The 21,288-nt window shown below is 45.4% G+C and overlaps 1 long non-coding RNA gene across 1 annotated transcript in view; it reads right to left on the bottom strand.

Annotated features, from left to right (window-relative positions):
• The window catches only part of LOC135367899 (uncharacterized), a 195,888-nt gene that overhangs the window by 136,604 nt on the left and 37,996 nt on the right, over positions 1-21,288 (bottom strand). The window contains exon 2 of the long non-coding RNA XR_010414573.1: positions 9,543-9,633. This is a non-coding gene — a long non-coding RNA (uncharacterized LOC135367899). The remainder of the gene's footprint in view (positions 1-9,542; positions 9,634-21,288) is intronic.

Here is a 21,288-nt window from a genome sequence, read left to right on the forward strand (position 1 = left end):
CCACCACCACCATTCGAAAACCTGTGTTCCCTATTTCATTACGAATATTTACGGCACTTATTTATCAAGAACGGTGATCACGTAAAACACTGCGTCATTCCACTGAGAAACAGCTCTGGAATTTCGAGAATTAGTCAGCTAATTAATTCATTCACAAAATGGAAAACAGAAAGCACGGAAAGCAAAGAATGCGCGTCGCTACGGACGGACGAGCTTCACTGGTTTGGCATCCGTTTGTTTCTTACGCTCGTTTCCAACTATTCTTGTTTGTAGTAACTACTTTCGACAATTAATTACGAGGCGTACTGCTTTCGCGACAGTCCAGCTGTGGCACTGCCCGGTAATTGAGTGCGGAAACCATTACCGTACAGGGAGTAAAAGAAATTCCATCAGCTTTGGAATGTCCCGTCACTTGTCGAGCAAAATGCATTTCACCTATTTGTTTCTTCGGAAGGTGATGTTTCCTCATCACCTTTTTATCCCGGCTCGTCCGTACTTGTGTTTTTCTTTTTTTTCTTTTCTGTTTTCTGAAGTGGCCATTCTTTTGCGCTTCATTAAATCCGTCATTCGATGTTTTGCTCAGTAGGCGGAGATGCAGACCTGACTTAGTATTTCACGGTCGGTTCGTCGTGAGGTTTGCGAGTGATCTCCAAAACTTTCGTTGTGAACTCTTTCCTGTCTCTTTCCACCTTCCTCGACGGCAAGCCCTCCGTCGCCGTCTAATGCAACGTGGGTCCAGCGCACTGCCCGTGGCCACCCTCCTTGGTCCCGTCCATCGGCCTACCAAGTGGGCCGTCACCACAACCCTGCTCCGCTTGCTGCAAGATTCGGGACTTGCGGCCTCCCTCTATCCGGGCTTTCTCGTGTTATGTTGTGCTTGTGCTGCCCTGACTGTTTCTTCTAATCATATGAAGTTTGTCGTTGTTCTGATTGTCTGATTCCTTTGTCTGTCTCTCTCTCTCTCTTTGAGGAGAAAGCCGGCATCATCCTCTCTAACCTTTCCTCTTGTCTCTTCTTTCTCCTAATGAACATATCCCGCCTCCCCCCATCTTAACTAGTGAAGCGAAGGTTCCCGCATAGTATGCCCTAACATCAGTACAATCCCTAACGAGACTTTACACAGTTACGACACACAGCTACAGTTACAGAGATAGTTTACGATGTTGTCGTTGGTGGTGGTGGTGATTGTGTGATAAGCTTGGCGTTGTTGGTCTCGCAGTTGTTGGCGGCGTGGCAACTATACCATGGAAGATAAGAACAGATGATGGAAGATAATTTACGTCGAAACCTTCGTCGATCACAGATTACGTGCTCGGGACTGGGAGCACAGCACTCAAGTAAAGCCAAATGAAAATTAGTGGCTGCTTTTTCTTGTACATTCTCAACGTCGGCTTCATGAGCTTTCTTTTCTTTTTAACGCAGTGCGACACGAAGGGAACCCCGAATTTTTTTTTTTTTATTAATGTGTTTAAGTAAGTAATGTAAGCAATCAGAGGTGCCTGGCGGCGTGAATACGCGAATTATCAATCCTCTGCCTGACAGATCTGGCCCTCTGCTGGAACAGGCCGTAACGAGCGGAACAACGCCACTTCACGACGACACCAGCTTGTCCCAGCTGCTGGAGTAGTCCAGAGTAAATAAAATTTTCCTGTATTCATAATGTTGCAACTAGGCGAATTGCTGTCAATAACGTATACATCCCTCTGTTTTACCCTCCTCTCTCTCTCTCTCTTGCCCTTGCCCCAGAAGCTCCGCTGCCACTATACCAAGTAGAAGAGGAAACACGGGGTCTGCAAGAAAACAGCCAATAACTCTGAGGAACAATCATCAAAATGCAAAGAAATTCTTTTCCTGCACTTTCGTCCATCTATCAAACAAACCGAATACAGCCTTCCAGGCGATGTACAGTACTACTACAATCTTCCTCGCATCATATCTAACTTCCATCAGCGCCATAACAGAATAATCAGAACCTCCACACACGGAATAGTTATGCGAAATATGTCCAGAAGGCCATGTGGCTTTAATGCGTTGCTAGTATTCAGGGGCTGAGTGCATACGACTGTACACGATAGACAGCAGGGTGCAGCAATTAGTGTGCGAACCTCCGACAATTAAAAATGACCAACAACCTAGCCAATTAAACTCGGGGTACTCTCGCCAACCTTCCGGCGGCACGGCTTAACACGGTGAACTCGACTGCACTTCTCGTATTTGGCTAACTATATTAAGTGGATGCAGCGCTGCGCGGTATACTCTGCAGGCTCTTCTCAAAGACAAGTTGGTGTAAGCTGCGCATGAAATATGCTAGCGTAAAATTCGAGAACTCGGAATAATAAATCAAGGTCGCGGTGCCGAGCAGCCTAATTACGTTAACTCGACTCGCACGCTTAATTTCGGAGTTGGCAAATGAGTGTATATAACGTGCTCGCGTACTTTCGAGTCGTTTTCGAAGTAAAGGAACGCTGCTTTGGTGTCTTTACGTCGCACTTGTTCTGTTGACTGAGCTGTGTTTCCAGAAAAAGTCAGTTGAGCTTAATCATACGTGTCAGTCGTCATTGTTATTATGCCAGTTCTCTACAAATGTAGCTTCATCCACCATCAAACGAGGGGGGGGGGGGATTTATTGGCAGAAGAAAAGAAAAGAAAAGGAAAGATAAAAGGCGAAGGTCAGCCATGCAGCACGCCAGCTTGCTATTCCCTAAAAAAATAGAAAGAATGAAAAATAAAAAATAAATTACAACAAATAGAAATACATAAAAAGAAACGCGGCTCAGAGGGAGCCCAGGAGGCCATCAAACAGGTTACATTAAGTACCTCCCTACAGTGGCATGCAATTTGCTGCTTTCAAACTCAAGTTGTGTCCTCAAATAAGAATGTGTGCGGCAGCGGCAATCTCTCTCAGCTCCTTCTGCTTCTGATGTCAGATCATGCGAGCGCTTTTATTGGCTACCGAGAACCGTCTGCTATAACGAAAGAGCGAGGTGACCGCTCGACTGCTCTGTGTCAGACGCGGAACAGGGCGGCGTCAAGTACAACCGCAAAAAGAAAGAAATGAAAAAGAATTTGCGTGTATTACAATTGGGTGGATTAAGTGATGTTACAGACTGGCAGCCGAGAAAAGCAGCTTTTCGCACCCCCGAGATTGAGAGCTCTCTGGCTCACCAGGATTACGCCCTGGAATCGTACTTTTTGTGCGAATATGTATTCTATGCCTTGTAATCCTAATTTCAATTCCTCCTGGAAGACACACACACACACATATATATATACATATATCTTTCTCCGATGCCGTTTCCAAGAACCTTTAAGAAAAATAAACAGAGAAATTCAGGCGAGTGCTCCCGCAGATTAACGTAGTTGCAGAGTATCTTATTAAGAGCCTAGTAGCGGCCTCACAGGACTCGAGTTAAAAGTGAAAAGCAAACAACAGAGTCATAAGGATTAAGATCCACGGCCGGTCTGTCCCATATATGTCATTTTGCTGACAAGATTCACCCGTTCCTACGCTCTAAACACGTTCCCAAAGACAAAATAGTTTTTCAAGACTATGACACCTGCGTATACGAAGAGGGGAGTCAAGTCCTGTAGATCACACGGCTTCTGTATTTTGTTACTATGACACCTCTGTAACTATTGTCCTTATTTCTCAAAACATCTTTTGCAAGTGCTTCACCTACGTATTACCCGTCGTTACGAACGATAAAAACTTTATTTTATGCCTGGATAGGGATGAGAGATCCCTATCACCGGAGGTAAGCCTATAAGCATAACAAGAGCTCTCGACAAATCGTAATTCATTTTAGCGTTAAGCCGGGACAGATGTAGTGATCACGGCTGGAGAAACCATGTACTGCCTCCCCTCGTCTTCATCTTCCCACCTCATTCATTTTCCCTGTTGAAGAACACGACAAAGAAAGTAGGAATGGGACGACGGATCCGCTAAGTAACTTTTAGCTCGACCCACTGAGGAAGAAAGGATGAACGTAACAAATGGATGAGAGATAGCGCTGGCGGCGCCATGTGCCAACCCTTTTCTTTTCTTTGGAAGCCTCGTAGCTAGACTGCGGAAGACAGAGCTAATGACAAAACAAGGACGCTAGCGACCTCTCGGTCGGTGTGCCGATAGCCGCACGAGATGAAAGGCCTGGGCGACGGCTTGAGAAATAGCTTCGCGCAGGGGATAACGACAGCAGTGGAAAGAATGTAGCAGCCGCTCATTGAGACACTTTCTTTTTTAAACAAGAAAAATCGCGCTGGTCGTAATTCCTCTTTGGTTAGCCCCACCCTACCATGAACAATGCGTTCAGAGGAATGGGACTGCTGGCTCGTTGAGAGGCATTCGTTTTTTTGTGTGTGTTTTTTTTTTTTTTCGGAGCGGGTCGGACAACTATAGATGATGAGGGGAGCATTTGCGTTGACTGCATGTGCGAAACATCCGCTTTGAGTATTCTTGATTTTCTTTCTTGCCTAATTTCTTGCTACAGGAGGCTATAATGCGGTGTGAAACATTGTGAAGTCAGGAATGGACGACACGCGCGGTATGTTGTCATTCATGCTAAACTTGTTCATGCTAACACTGAGTTGTAAAAAATCAATGCTTCCCGAGTATATAGGCATTCGTATTACACAATAAGTTTAACGTAGTTGAACGAACCAGCACGCCATAGCTAGGAAGTGACTAACGAGTATTTTATTTAAAAAAAAAACAAATCTGTAACGTATAATAATAACAAATAATATAATCAATAAAGTTTCAATCTACAACAATAACTTTACTGATGTAAAGTATGAGCGAATCTACGTCTGAACTGTCACGGGACATTGGCGCAGAAAGTCCAATCGGCTATGACTTTTTCACAATGCCTATAGCGTCGCATTCCTGGACATCTCGGGCTCTTTAAGCGTTTTATCTAAATTTATCTAAATATGAACTGCAAGCGGCGATGTGGTAGGAAAATAACGCTTTATCCTTTATCCTTTATCATTTGCCGATGCGGCTCGCTATCCTCAGTTTATAGGTACAGGCTGTAAGAAAGCGCGAGAGCGAAAATTTGCTGTCGTGCATGTTTTACGTATTTGCGTATAGCCCGTTGAGCACACACGGAGTCAAATCATATTATAGAGGCCTGAAGTTTCCAGTCACACGAAACAATCATCGATGCATTGCTCTCATTGCTTTCGTAATTTATATTTTAGCTCGCAATTGACTTAGCTAAGGGCTATTTACTTTTTACCCTATAGTTCAATGTTTGTGTATCTTTAATTTCTAATAAGCACATTGGCATATTTCAGCACGCTTGGAGTGCACACCACAATTACGTTATAGGAAACCAACATACAATTTTTTACTCATTATTGCAACCCGTGAACAGAATATGTTTACGCTCTACCTCTACCCCCTTGACATGCTCAGTACCTGCATCGCTATGTGCCGATCACTGGATTGGATTGGATTAAAAATATCAAGATTATGATTAAGACGCGCTCATCATTATGTTTGACCTCACTTCTACGTTTGCGAATCAATCATTGCGCTCCGTTCTTTCCAAGACCGCTGTCCTATTCTTAAATAACATATTTGAACGTATAAGGATTATCTACAGCAAAAACACTGTCTTAATATTCCATCCCTTTCTCTTTGAGTGCCGCGTTTGCTGCTCATCTAACTCATTCCACCTCATGTTTTTCTCCCTCGAAGGTTAGCCCTCGCGGAGAAAAAGCCCAGAACCATTAATTGCGTCCTGCAAGCACACATGCTCAGAACAGCTCCCTAGCACGGTATCGCATTTCCATATCTTTAAACAACGTTCCCTCGCGTTTAGAGACACTCTCTAAGAGACCACATCCAGCGAAGGCTTCCGCTCAGTCGCTCGAGGAAGCATTAAGTATGCGATGGGGAATAATTTCAGCATGGTGGAGAAGTCTATTCAACTGGAAAGAAACGCGAGACTCGGCCCTTAATATCCGAGCATTTTTCAATATGGCGCACATTTGGCACGTTAAATAGCGTAACGTGTACGGGTTTTCGCCAGAGTTCTATAGCATAATGTCGTAGAAATTAGTTTGGAAGAAAGTTTGGTTTGGTGAAATCACAAGTGGCGCGATTGCTTCGAAATATTTTGAAAGAAACTTTGTTTCGCGTGCCAGTGCATGTACAAGAGTGTACCGGAAAAATCTGAACAACGATATCGTGGGTTCTGGTGTTCAAAGTTAGGGAAACAGTCTTATAAGAAGGTACGAAACCTTGGCGTGTGCGGCACTTTTCTGTGGAACAGTATGGCCGAAAAGAACACAGCGTCGACGAAGGCTGTTGCCCAAACCACTCACCACCATAAAGGAAAGCTCGTTGGCTCAATAGCCGTAACAGCTCATTTGAATCGAGCCAGGCCATAGTCATGATTTATTTGTTGTTGTTGTTGTTATTGAATCGAGATATACAGGGTGAATTTAGCAAAGGTTACACATTTCGATCGCGTCGTAAAAATAGAAGGGGACTTCTCTGGCACTTCAAACTTTGCACACTTATAGTCATTGGTCTGAAGTTTTATCAATATTTTTCTTTTCTTTTTTCAAACGGTATCATTTTGTAGAAGAAAAGTTAGAGACCAAGCAAATTCTCACCCCATGCATTTTCTATGGCTTACACCGCCTGAAAACCGCCATGTTTTCCTCTCTCTGCTTCACGCTCACATCACGACGTATAGGTGGCGCTGCCTAGAGACGAAGCAAAACCAGAACCTATGGAACAACCAGACAACAACCAGATGGACCAGATACAGGGTTTCGAGGCAGCACCACCTATACGTGGTGATGTGAACGTGAACGATTAACTTCACACATTCACTTCTCCGAGGGAAATATATCACTTCCATCGGCAGATTTCCCGTTCGCGCAAGGTTATCACCACGTTCACAGTGAACGAACGTTCATTTCTACACCTTATTCTTTCTCTCTCACCATTAAAGTACACGCAGCGCAAGGTTATCAATACGTTCATGAACGAACGTTCATTTCTACACCTCATTCTTTCTCTCTGACCATTAAAGTACACGCAGCACAAAGTTATCAACAAGTTCGTGAACGAACGTTCATTTCTACACCTCATTCTTTCTCTCTCACCATTAAAGTACACGCAGCGCAAGGTTATCAACACGTTCATGAACGAACGTTCATTTCTACACCTTCTTATTTTTATTTTTTTAATTCCGTGTTAGCGCCGCGAAGCAACTGTGGCTATGAGCGGCGTACAGACGTGGACAGATGGAGAGAGGACAGCAGGAAGGAGTGGGGGACAGGAGTGGCTAGTATGCGTCCTGGGCCGACTTCAGGGGGAACTGTGCCGACATTCGTCTGGAAAGTCTTCGGAAAACCCAGGGAAAACCCCAAAAATTGGGAAAAATCTGGGAAAACCCAGGAAAATTAAGGGCTCCTCACTAAATATAGCGCGAAGACAAGACTCTGCGGGGTACTACAGGGCTAGAAAAAGTTCGCTCATACGCATTGCGACCGAGCGTGGTTGAGCGAGAAGGGTTTGTTACCGAATAATTTGGTTTCTCGCTTTCCGTTCGCTCTCTTTGAAACGACTGGAGAAAGAAAAGAAACAATACACACTTCGTGAAAACGTGGATTGCTTGGAAAGAAGGTGGGAGCTAAATTGGATTTCCATTGTGTACGGTTACGAAAATGCTCATAGTTCTCGGATTTCAGGCGATAGCGGTGCGGTTCAGCGTTCTGAGGCTCCCAATATAGGAGACATACCCGTGTTGAGAAGTACCCGTGCAAATCGATTGCGATGGGCGGTGATGAAACGGTTGGAAGACGGTTATAACACTGACGCTTATGGCGAGGCTTCTCAATTACATTTTTTCGTTTGTTCTGATTGTAATCGCAGAGAAGGGTATCGTGTCGCTAACTATTACAAAACATAACAGAAGTTGAATAGAGCCTCAGGTCACTTTTGAAAATGCCGATATTGACAAAAACTGCAGAAATTTAATGAACACAGAAGGAGGAGGCAAGCAAGCTGTGTAAATAATAATAATTGCTTGTGTAAATAATGCCCTTTGCGACAACGATGCTTAAATGTTCTTTTCTCAAAATTCAATTTACTGAATTATACTGATGTTCAGGGGTACGCTCTACAACAACAGAAAGAGGTCACGCCCGAAACCCACTATATGGCAAGCCATATCTTGTGCACATTTTTCCCTCGTGTTCATTGTCATTTTACATCTCGTGCAGTCCCGTCGGCATTGGGGTTGTGGGCCACAGCCCAAGGGGGCGAGTTTCCCCATTCATTATCATCAGTGTATTTGTTATAGCTGCTGTGCCTCCTCACAGCAACGGCGTCATTTTATGTTGGCTTGGCAGTAATGAGTATTGGTTGTTTGTGGTCCCGCTTTGCGTACCCTTTGCCTACTGCGCCAACTTCGCTACGGCGCCAGGAGCACTAACCCTAAGGAGTATTGTTGAAAACCGATGATGACGGCGATGTGCCCGTGCTGCCACGCGCTACTGCACTGTCTCGTCAGTTCTACCGGCACCATCACGCCACGATCATCTGCCCGCTGGCACGTTCCATCATCGCCGGTCAGGACTCCTGTAGAGAAACACCATCGTCCTCTACATTTGGTGACCCAACCAAAGAACACCACGTTCGGTGTAATTCGGTCTCTTACCAGCCCAAATTTCGACAATCACCGCCACCATTAGGCATCAATTCGGCCCACCTCACAACCACCAAACCCAGTATGCAGACAGCAGTCGATGGCGCTATACGGCATAACTCGTGTGCCTCCGAGCACGTCGTTCCACAGGGGGTCGTAATAGGAGGTCACCGTCTTCTTGCTTTGACCCGGCTTCGACGCCCCGCACCGGTCGCGATACACCGTGGTCCCTCACGCTTCGCCGGGCCTCCACGTACATCGTCACAGTACTCCCCGGATCTACCAGCGGCACCTGGTCGAGCAACGCGCTCCCTTACCGCATCGCCAAGCCGCCTGGTCACTAGCCCTGACGACGCGTCAGTTCGGCAACACGCGTGTGACTACGGCTCACGTCGCCCCCACCGCCCACGCCCTGCCTGCCTTCGCCACCTTCCTCGACGCTCCGGTACTCGTGGCCAACCAGCGGCCACGAAGTGACCGCACATTCCTGCGCCATGCCCCTTGTCGCCGCGTCTGGGGGGGGGAGTACTGTGGTGGCCACCGATGAGCCAGCGCTACTGCGCTGGCTCGTCAGTTCTACCGGCACCGTCCTATAGCGTGAGGCCACGATCATCTGCCCGCTGGGACATTCCATCATCTCCGGTCAGGACTCGTGTAGAGGAAGACCATCGTCCTCTGCAGGACGATCAATCTTCGCTCCATATCACATTTCCTTTCCCACTCTTGCTTTATCATCCTTCAACTACCTCCTTCTCCGGCTAGCGGTATCGTACCTCACCTCAATTCATGTGAGTTGACGAAGAGGAGTCTCCCTATGGGTTTTTGCAGTCAGGTTTGTATTTCAAACTGACATCTGAACAAATGTAAACTTACGTGTCCAGGAAGAATGGATTGTCGTTGCTCCGTTACTTGTTGCACAAAACCAAATACAGGCGCCAGCAGCCATTCGGGGAAGTCTGCTTCACTGCGTAGAAAATACGTATAACCAGCGTTACATCCAATACTTTGTGTGAAAAAAAAAGAGGTCCCACGAATATTTAGAGAAGGATTCGAATTACTTCATCTCAAAAGTCTTCTAAGGCGTTGCAATCTGGCGTCCCCTTGCAAGAAGATTACGTAACAATAAACTTGGCTAGTAGATCAATGGATCCAAATTTTTTCTTTTTGTTCAGGATATTTAATTTGATAAAGTACACTTGCGTAGTACAATTTCAATACACTTTTCCTTTTTATATGCATCAATCCATCATCCCAGTTTGTCTCCCGGAACCAAGGTCTGACACGAATGAATTCTCAACGTTCATTTCTAAACAAACCACCGTGCGCTTGGCGCATCACCATACACCAGGCCAGTGTCATTTCCAATGTTCAATTTTCAGTTATTGTGACCTGACCTGCCATTAGTTAATCAACCGTTGGGGACACGGAATGGACTTCATTCGATAATACACGTACTTAAGCAGAACTCGCAGAAGAGGATATAAATAGTATTGGTGCTCGGTACATTTCCGCACAAACCCTGAAGGCTGTATTCACCTCCATCTCCATCCACCATCCCTTCTGCATACACCGATTGCTATGCCACCGCTTGGTGCGTACAGCCATCAACTTGCATAGAAAGTACGTCGTAAGGGGGAATGGAGGCAATATGTGTTTGCACAGTTCTTGACGCCGACACCGAGAGATCTGTCACCACCGTATGTAGTCGATCATGAGGAAGACCGAAGGAGGGTTACTCAAGTTCTCGAGACAGTGAATCAATGGATGTAAGGTTGACTGGAATAGGGTTCCTGTTCGGGATTCTTCATCCGATATGATATGATGTCATGCACAGCACATATTGATTTTCAATGCCTCCCGTTGTCCTGTTTTAAAAAAAAAAAAAATAACAAACGACTTCACTGTCCTGTTTACGACACGCACGAAAGCACACATTAATAGAACGTTTAAGCTTCCTCAGGTCTAAAAAGTATATATGATATGACAAATTAGTTCAGTGCGTCAGATCAAACGTGATCGTGGTTGGCGACAGCACTCTAAGGAAAAAAGAATGTGGAATGGTGGTAAGTTCTATAGTTACCACCTAGATCAACATAGCGATATGATTGCGATAGCGATTCTGATAAAGGGTGTAAAAGGGTGGTAAAATCAATTATCATATATCCAAATTGCTACAAAAAGGCGTACGCCCCCTCACTCACCAAATCAGAAGCAGTATCCCTATCGTTCTTAGGTAGCAGATAGAACTTTGCAACCTTTTAGGCACAACATATGCGACAACTATTACCTCCTAAAAGGTGTAACTGCTCCGCCCTTTTTTCTGAGAGTGTGGGATATCTTGCCACAGCGCGGTTTAGATAATGCGGTTTATGCTGTTCGTACGATGAAAGTGGCGGCGTAGGCAGCGTGCATGCGCGCATTTGTGTTTGAGCTTCAGTGAAGCTTGTATTTTTAGTGCAGTGTTAAATGTGCAAGAGGTTTTAGGATTCATAAAAGGTGGTAACTTCTATGGCTACCACCTAGGTCAATATGCGTCTGTTAAAGGGTGTAAAAGGGTGGTAAAAGAAACCATATATATATGCAACCATATATGCAAATTGCTACAAAAAGGTGTACGCCCCCGTCGCTCACCGAATCAGAAGTGATAACCCTATCATTCGTGGCAATGGTTGGCGGACGACTTACTACGCGGTGAAGTTCTGTTTTGAGAGTGAGTCAGCAGGTTGAACTTTGCAACCTTTTAGGCGCAACATATCTAAGAATGTACACTCTTAAAAATGAACTTCACCGCATAGCACGCTCCTAGCCAACCATCATCTCGAATGATATCCTTATCTGCCCCGATTTGTAGAAAACAGGAGGCGTACGCCTTTTTGTGACACTTATGCTGTTCATAATTGTCACAAAAAATGCGTACGCCTCCCGTTTTCAACAAATCAGGGCAGATAACGATATCGTTCGAGATGATGGTTGGCTAGGAGCGTGCTATGCAGTGAAGTTCATTTTTAAGAGTGTAGGCTAAATACAACTGGACCGGTTTCACGTGACTCTCATATAAACCGCTGCATTACAACGATAAATCTTGCTGTGACGATAAAAAAGCAATAAGCAATAATATAGCACCCTGACAATGCGTAAGGGATTTTGCAATAGCACAATTAGCCGAAATAGAAATCGTTCCATATGCATTTATCGTCACTCTAAATACAGCTTTCATACATGGCCGTACATTCTACGACTAAAAGCATCTGCTACGTCAGTTTGCCAGTTCATGACTACCTTCTCCCTCTCTCTCTCTCGAACGACTAGCGAGTGATCTAGCTATCCGAACTCAACGAACGAAATAGGAGAGGTTCGTAATTCACTATATAAAAATCAAAACTCAAATAGCAAGAAGCTCAGCAAGAAGAAGAAAAATGAGTGGAACCTTGTGCGATAAAAAAAAAAAGGAACGTAACTGACGACCGAAATTTATTCTTCGTAACGACCCCATATGAGCCACCCGTTTGGACCCCTTATTCACATGCAGCGTCACACACTCGTTGCCAATCTCATATCGCGCCGTCATTTCCGCTTCCGGTAGGTGGCAGTACATGTATCGGCTAACTGCCACAGGCGGGACTTTCCCCCCAATCGTGACTATGCCACCATGTTTTATCTTTGCTCCGTTCAGCGTCCATAATTTGTGCTTCACATTTCCCCTGCATTCGCCCGCGGCTCGATGAACATTATCTGTGATAGAAGGATATGGCACGCTGCAGTTGTTTGTTATATATTGTCGACCGCACTAATGTGGACATTTACTCGGAATTGCAGTGCGAGTTCCCCACACTCATCGTCTTAAAAATAAAGTTGTTGTTGTCGTCAGAGAGGGTGATTTCCATACCGGGCTACATTCAGTTTCTGACTGATACCACTGCTCTCTCCAGGATGTCTACCATCAGGTAGACATCTTAAGTGAAGCTGTTATTTGATGATGATGATGATGGTGATGATGACTGGTGTTTTCTCGCGCAAAAGTAACGAAGGCTAGACCTCTGTAATGATATGAAGTCAGTATTTACTTTAATTACTGTTCGATGAGCGCCCGAAAGATTGCTTTTGTTGTCGAAATTACGATGTCCATTCATCAAACCGGTTCCGAGCCCTGGATGGTTAGTTACGATAACAACGATAACACAAGGGCGGAAGGTGTGGCAGGAGGTACTTGTGTAAACTTCACTTAGTATATTACCGTCGATATTAAACGGTCTGTCACAACTATAACAGCCCCATAGGTTTTTATTTTTCCCACCACGGGCACTACTCATGCTCTACTAAGCGAGCTATCTGCACATCGTAGTAGAACGTTTTTGGCCATGAAAGACAGTGCCACGAACCACTTACGGCGCTCACTGATGTGGTTGTGCGCTTCAAGTGGCGGGGTGAGAGGTAATTTGCCCCGCCCTAGAATCAGTGCCTTAACAGCGTGCCTTGTTGACTAATGAGGAGCCTCCCAAGTAAGCTACACTCAGAACGGCGTGGAAGGCTTTGATACATACAACCATTGAAAGGGACCGTTTTTTGTTGAGGAACCAGACAGAGGGGTGCATGACTGTTGATGACTGTTGATAACGCCTGCAGAAGTACTGATAACACATAGAGGTAATCAGCCGCGCGATCGGAGTTTTGCCCAGCGTCTGGGTGTCACATGATGTTTGCTCACGCACCCGTATTTATCAAAAGGGTTGAGTTTCGTAGTGAGTATACAACACTCTAAAAACTGAGGGGGGGGGGGATGTAAGGGCAGGATCGGCTCGCCGTTGTTGGCCACACAGAAGTGGGCGTCGTCACGACTATAGCCTTCACCGACGTTCTAAAAACTGAACTTCACCGCATAGCACGCTCTGCGCCAAGAATTGCCACGAAGTGCTACCGCTTCTGATTCGAAGAGAGAGGGGGGCGTACGCCCTTTTCTGTCAATTTGGATATATGGTAATTGACACAAAAAGGCGTACGCCCTCCCCTCTCTTCGAATCAGAAGTGATAACCCTACACTCTTAAAAATGAACTTCACCGCATAGCACGCTCCTAGCCAACCATCATCTCGAATGATATCGTTATCTGCCCTGATTTGTTGAAAACGGGAGGCGTACGCCTTTTTTGTGACAATTATGAACAGCTTAAGTGTCACAAAAAAGGCGTACGCCTCCCGTTTTCAACCAATCAGGGCAGATAACGATATCATTCGAGATGATGGTTGGCTAGGAACGTGCTATGCGGTGAAGTTCATTTCTTAAGAGTATCATCCGTGGCCACGGTTGACGCAGAGCGTGCTATGCGGTGAAGTTCTGCTTTTCGAGTGTGCCAGTCTTACTAAACCGCATCCAAAGGAAGCCTGGCATGGAGCGCTGTTCCTGTAAAGCGTGCTCTGCCGCAGCAAGACACACGATGCGACGAAAACGCCTTTACGAACACCACAACGAACGTTACTGAGGTACATGCAAATGGAATATACTCCTCCGCACACGCTTCAGTGCGTGAAATTTGAATAGCGCCCTCCTAATTGCGCATTTTATTTCCCTCTGCAGTTAACTTTGACGATGCATTTTATCTAAGCATGCATAACCTACACTCTTGAAAATGAACTTCACCACGTAGCACGCTCCTAGCAAACCATCATACCTTATGACAGCGTTCTCGCCCCTGATTTCTTGAAACGGGAGGATGAGCCTCTTTTGTACCCGTTATGTCGTTCATTTTTAAGAGTGTAAGGGCCGGGTCCCAAAGCTTTATGCAAGCAGCAGCAGCAAAGCAGCAGCTGTGCAGCAGCAGCAACACGGCAACATGGCAGCAGAGCAGTTTTCTGCAGCCGCGGCTCTGCTGCTAGAGGCATCCCATGGCTTCGTTTTGAATTAGCGGCAGCAGCGGCGTAAGAGGTCCAAAACGTGTTGGCAACTACGGCATTGTTTACGTTTCGAACATTCCGAACGCGTACGCAGTAGCTAAGCCTTTTAGTACACACACTTAGGAATGCATTTCAAGGTGAAAGGCTGAAGTGTGTGGGATATATTATGGATCTGTACCTCACAAGTGGACTGTGAAATGATTGTGGTGGTGGTCTGAGACTCATGATACTTAATTGACTCTTCGTTGATATGTAGGAAGTCTCGTGACATTCAACGTAGGTTCGTTCTTTCGCACTGCTTTGCAGAACAGCCTCTGCTGCCGGTGTATGGAGATTTCTACGGGATTTTGTCGTACAAAACATCGCCTCGTTACTAGTATTTGATATTTTGATTTATTGTGACTGTCAAATGCGTACGTTGCTGTTAGGGAAATAAAGCAGTCTAACGAAAACAAATGCTTCTTCTGCTAGTCATCACTAGTCTCTGCCTGTTTTCATAAGGTAAAGAGTTCATTGTCTATCTCTACCGAACCCTTTTCAAGGGTCAGTTTCATTTACAACAACCTAGCTCGAAAGTCGTCGATCCCCACAGGAAATGTGGTTGGCATGGTTTTCACGCAGTATGGACGTGGAAGTAATTTGCCTGTACGTTATTAGGTCACGGTTTATAAAGCACTTACCCGAAAACAAGCGAACATGTTATCTGCAACTATGGCACAACATGTTTCACACACGTTTTCTCGAACACTTTATTAGCTGCAAATAGTAAAATAAATAAACTGAATTATGTCCTGAAAGCGCACTTCATGCGGTACCGATGGTTGAACACTCACTCCAAACCACTGGTAATCACAAGCGTGGTAAGTTCTCGAGGAACAAATCACAAAACAACCGGACACAAACCTTCACCCGTCACCATCCTGCTAACCCTAAATACCGTCGAATGAAAACAATACCAACGAACCTCCTGATTGGCTTGCGAGACCGGCTGCCCAGGCTGCAGAGCAACAGGGCAGCACAGCAACGAAAAATTCGGATACGGGAGCAGTAGGGAATTTCTGCAGCTCGGCAGCGCCCAGTGCTATGGGACCGCTCGTGTCGCTGTAGCTCTGCTGCTGCTGCTCAAATCGAGGCTATGGGACCCCGCCTTAAATGTATGTCTTCGTGGACTAAAACGAACAAACGAATAAAAAAAAAAGATGGAGCGCGCCGTAAGAACGAAAATGAAACATCTAGACAATGAGTAACTATTTCTGGCAAGAGATAACAATATGCATGCACGCAAATTACCTTCGCGCCATACGAGAACTGGCTTATTTCTGTTAGATATAAACGAAAGAAACTACGATGGGAAACGTTCAACGTTTTGAGGCATATTGAAGAGCAGCATGGTCTCATTAGTAGCTTAGCGGATATCCAGTAACAAGACGTTTCTTCATCCCCGTTGGTAACAGTTGATCTTCGAATAAAAACGCTGACACTTACGGGCAGACACAACGTACAGAAAACGGATGGACGTTCAGTGGCTACAGAGGGTTCTCTTTTCATTATAAGAAAGCCCATGTATGCCCATTCATGGACATCCATACCTACAGTCCATTCATAATATATGACATTCTCGGGTCAACATAAACAAGCCCCCGCCATAACTTCCGGTGCCACGAAGACTTCCGGTCCTTCCGCGACGAAGGACGCTCGGAGCCAGCCGCCATGCAGAATCATATCTTTCGTTTTCCTGATTTGTTGAAAGCTGGAGGCGTACGCCATTCAGTGGCAATTTGGATTGCCTCAAAAAGGCGTATACTACCCTCTCCTTTCTCAAATCAGAAGTGATAATTGTATAAATTAGCACAGTTGTTTGCGCAGAGCGCGTTTGCTGTGAAACCGGATGTCGTTTTGGCAACAAACCGGAAGCGGTGAAAACGGCATGCATACAGTTGAAATATTAAACCTGTCAGATCTTTCAAGCAGCCACCTCGCGTCTCACTCATAGTGTTTGTGCGACGTTATTCTCGCATCACTTGCTTATTCAAGCAGAGATTTATAGGTGAGGTCACAACACTTTTCTCAGCAGTTATATTACTCAGTCTATTTTATAGTCTAATAATGAAATACGGTGACGTTGCTGTGCATACTAGCCTCCGATTGGACCCTGTCTTCTCCACCTCCACCAGTACCTCTAGCTCTCTCACTACGCATGATTGCGCATAACTCGATAACTTACAGCACCAAGCTCACAGCGTGGCGAGGCTAAAATCTAACTCACATTACTTTTTCCACCCCGCACGCTTGGAGGACAAATTACGTTACAGCTATTCGGTATCGCGAGCCCAGTCATCCAGTCAATCAGGGCACGGCGAAAGCACGGTATAGAAGGCACAGCTCCGCGAAGTACCTACATGCCTGAAGCGCGGGAAAAAAAATTTGCATGGTTCGTTCGCTATGTGCTTATTTGCTTGAATTACGAGCAACAGACATTCAAGACCCTTCAACCGAAAGTACGGAGGGAGAAAAAAAAAAGTGTCGTACGAGAGAGGGATGCGAAAATGTTGGTCGCCCATAACGGAGTTCTGCTCTGCATACTTCAATAAAATGCACTGCCGCGCGCGAATTATGGCAAGCTGAAGGACTCGATTTTTTCCATCATTTCACGCACACGGGTATGTAGTATACAATAATACATTGTGAAGATGGTTTCATGTCGTGCGATGACACGTGTTTCTGTTGTTGTTCACAATCTCAGTTTTATTTTTTCCATTCACCAAACCAAGCCAGCCTCTTTTTTGTTATTCCAAAAGGCTGCTCATTTCCAACGGATGGAAAATATAGGAAAAAGAAGAAAAAAAAACAGTCTTTGGACATTCGGAAATCATGGTGGCAGTGCAGCCGCGACAATATTTTGGTCAACAAGCAATTAAATAAACGTAACGTCTTAAGAAACTAGAGTACCAACTGCAATCTATCCTCCACCCACAAGGCGCAAACAACTTTCGTGGCCATGCCTTCTTAAAGCTGGTCCAGATCCTTCATCTGCGATGCTATCGACTTCGGTAAAAAAAATAATAAAAAACTGCGGGGTAAGGTACAGCCCATTTCCCTAGAAACGCATGTGACGTTGTTATAGTGTCGCTTTCCGTCTTTCTCTCTTTCCTTCCTTCTTTCCTTTTGTCTTCTTTTCCTTTTTTTAGTATGAGGCCGGCTGCTCTTTGCCTGGCTATCCTTTCCTTTCTTTTTTTCTTAACATATCTCCCTACACACACCCTAGAAATGGAATCTGCCACTTTGCAGCAGGATAGCTCAGCCAACGGCACTTCCACGTGATGGTGCACAGAAAGGGTGAGAGAGGGGGTTCCATGCCCGTCACAAAGCATTACATCGATTGACAAGGTGAGAAGCGTGCGAGGGGGACTAGACTAAGCTCCGTCTTGCCGAACATGCCAAGCTGTAACGAGATTTAATAGGCGCGGGGACATCCTTCGTAAAATCCGTCCCAGACCTCCGGACCAGCTTATTCGATTAACAGTGCGACATCCCCATGGAATATTCCCGTGGTACAAAAACAAAAAATAAAATAGAATCTGCTCATGGGGCAGAAGTTCCATCGCGTGCTATGTTGAGCATTCGCACTGTGCCGGAATATCGCTAATAGCTTTCTGCAAACTTAGCAGACTACACCGTCTGCGTCTTTTACTGTCGTCTGCTAAGGAATATCCCGCAGGATATTCCCTATACGGCTAGCGGAACACGATTACATCTACGAAGACATGGCTTCGAGCGCTCGCGGCTACGCGACTGCAGAAAGCTCTGAGGTTCTTCGCATCTTCCGCGGGAATATTCTGAGGAATGTCGCTGGTGTCAATACACGGCAAGAAGCACCATGAACAAGCAGGCAGGCATGCAAGAAGGGAGAGGGGGACATCACCGTGGCGAGGAGGAAGGAAAGTTCGGGATGAATTTTCCTTTTGTGTTCGCGCCAGTGCCTGGAAGTTTTTCGAAGTACGCCATCGGTCGAATGAACCAAGGCTAAAGGAAGCGATATGAAAAGTGTGTTCGTGACATCTGCGCGTTATGCTGAGTCGAGCGACGATGAGGGGTTACCTTTAGAAAGCGAGAACACCTGACGGATGTGTTTGCTTGTGATGGTTGGATAATGAAAGCGCAGAGTTAATTGGTAGAGGGCTTCGACGAAGCATGAGACTGTGGATGACATGACGTTCGCGAAGAATGCAACTACTGTATATATTCGAATGTAAGTCGATGTTTTTAAAATATCTATATATATAATTTAAAAATTTCGTAATTCCCTTATGACGACATCAAGCGATATTGGCCTACGACCGTGAATAAAGTGCGTAGCCGACAACAAGAACTGAGCCGGCAACTATGAACTCTCTGCAACATCGTCTGAAGAAGCTGTTGCTTGTGTCGTCGAAGTGTAAAAAACTGGGGCCAACTTATATTCGAGTAAGTACGAGAGAGAGAGAGAGATACATGATGACTATGATATGGGGGTAAGTACGAGTTGTTTTTGTGAACCTACACTCATGTAAAACCTCAGCTACTGAATCTTACGACCGACAGGGCAATACTCGACATCACATGGGCATAAAAAACGTCAAGAAACGTCAGATGCACCAAATGGTACCGCTCACAAGTTGCCTTCAAAGGGACGTGTTGCTTTTTCAGGCAGTGGGTACAATGATGCAATAAGTAGAAGCAGAAACGTGCACTAACATCTGCATCTGGTAAATCACTTACCTATCCTGAGTACATATCGCGAACGAACGCACTGACTTACGAAAGCACTCTAGTTATAGGATGTGTGCCGTCCTCGTTTATCTGGAAATAATTTACACGGGTGGTTGGAAACGGGGTACGGAGCAGTCGGAATAAACGGGACATCACCGGTCGTTGCTGCGGAGTATCCCCAGACGAAAAAGCAATGGAGCTTAAAAGGAAACGACGTACTTTCCGGACGTAATAGAACAGCGCGGCAGGGCTTTTGTAGTAATGCGTTCTACTAGATCGCGATACAGGAGAGGTCGATTTGTTGTTCTTCCTATAGCGATCATACTTGTCTTGCCAAATACACCTATATGATTTTTGTTGTTTTAGCCTCGTCGATTGGTGGGTACGGTCCCAATACTGAAAGAAAACGTTAAATGACCAGAGGTTCCTGACAACAATTGGCGATTCTAGAGTGATCATGTGACATGGTTTACAGAAAGTAGATTCTGTGTAGGAAAAGAAAGAGTCTCTTCGCATTTCTCGAAGAAAGATGCAGCTATACCCTCCAAATAGGTTCAATATGTCGACTTAAGGAAAAAAATAATAAAACAGAAATACCGTTTACAACACATTACAGCGCTTTAGTCGTATACGTACCTATATAAGCAGAAATGAGTTTTAGTTATAGCGTACGCAATCGCTTTGCGCACACGCAGTTTGCATAGTCATAGTCTGCGCATGCGGAGCGTGCACCCGCTATTTCCTTGCGTGCGCAAAGCGATCGCCCCCCGTACGCAGTACTACAACTCTCTATTTTCTTATCGCACCAACCCAGCTTCACAAACGTAGGTCGTTTCAGTAACCACGTTAACATATCGTTCAGCCTCTGGGTCTCTTCGGGAGCAGAAACGAACAAGAACTGAAACACTCTACGTGTCAGACATTTCTTTGTCGACTCCCTTTCCTCGCCCCACAAACAACCTTAAGGAGTTACTGTCGCCCTATGAATCGCCAGCAGCGTCATGGGACGTGCCAGGAATGCCATGACGCAATGTTCTTTTATTTTTGTCGCGCAACTGATTGATCGGTAGCCATCCCCTTCTTGGCCCTAATTGGCGCGATTGTGAGCAATGTCCGCAATCTTTCTCAGCTGCTGGATCACGTACGTCGCCGAAACGAGACGACCATCGATTAGAGATCGATTAGAGGAGGTCGGCTATTGAAGCAAAAACAATGTAAAGCTATCAGAGATCAGACTCCGTGGGAAGTCCGTGTTGTTTCTAGTGTTGGAATATGATTGCGCGTTGCCTTTGAAATAATCGGTTGTGGTTGCACGTTGACCAATCGAAAGTCACCACCACAGTAGTTGTAGGACACTAACGATTACAAAGAGCGCATATCTGTGCTTAGTACGACAGCTGGAGGTACAAATACAGACTATAACGCAGTGATCTCGGGAGGCGAAAGATAACGCGATAGACGGAGATTCTGCATGGTTTGAAAACACACGTACCACCTTCACGAGCTCTTCTTTTTTCTTTTGCCAATCAATCAATCAGAGCACGCGCGCTTTGTTCTTTTCTCACGCAAGCCGTCTTCCGAACGTAATACATTCAACCGCGTCTTCATCTCAATCGCTTCTGGCATACCAAACAACACATCGGAGGAACGAATTCACAAATCCTTGTATTTTTTCGCTAACATCAACATCAACACAGCGGAAATGAGGAATAGAATAAAAAGAAGAGGGCATGTGAAACGGGGTGTGGAATAAAAAATGATCCACGAAGAAAACGAGCGAAAGGGTTTAAATTCCTTTTGTGTCGGCGAGTGACGAAGCATTCCGGACCTGATCGGGTTTCTTTTACTCTTCGTTCAGCAATGGTTTTCACACTGAGTTACTGGGTAGCAACGCAGCTGGAGCGTTACTGGAGTCGATTTTTACGAAATTAATGTCCAGAACATGTCCAGAATGTCCATGAAAAGCAAACAGGCGGCAAAGAA

This window comes from Ornithodoros turicata, chromosome 9, assembly GCF_037126465.1.
Source record: "Ornithodoros turicata isolate Travis chromosome 9, ASM3712646v1, whole genome shotgun sequence".
NCBI lineage: Eukaryota > Metazoa > Arthropoda > Arachnida > Ixodida > Argasidae > Ornithodoros > Ornithodoros turicata.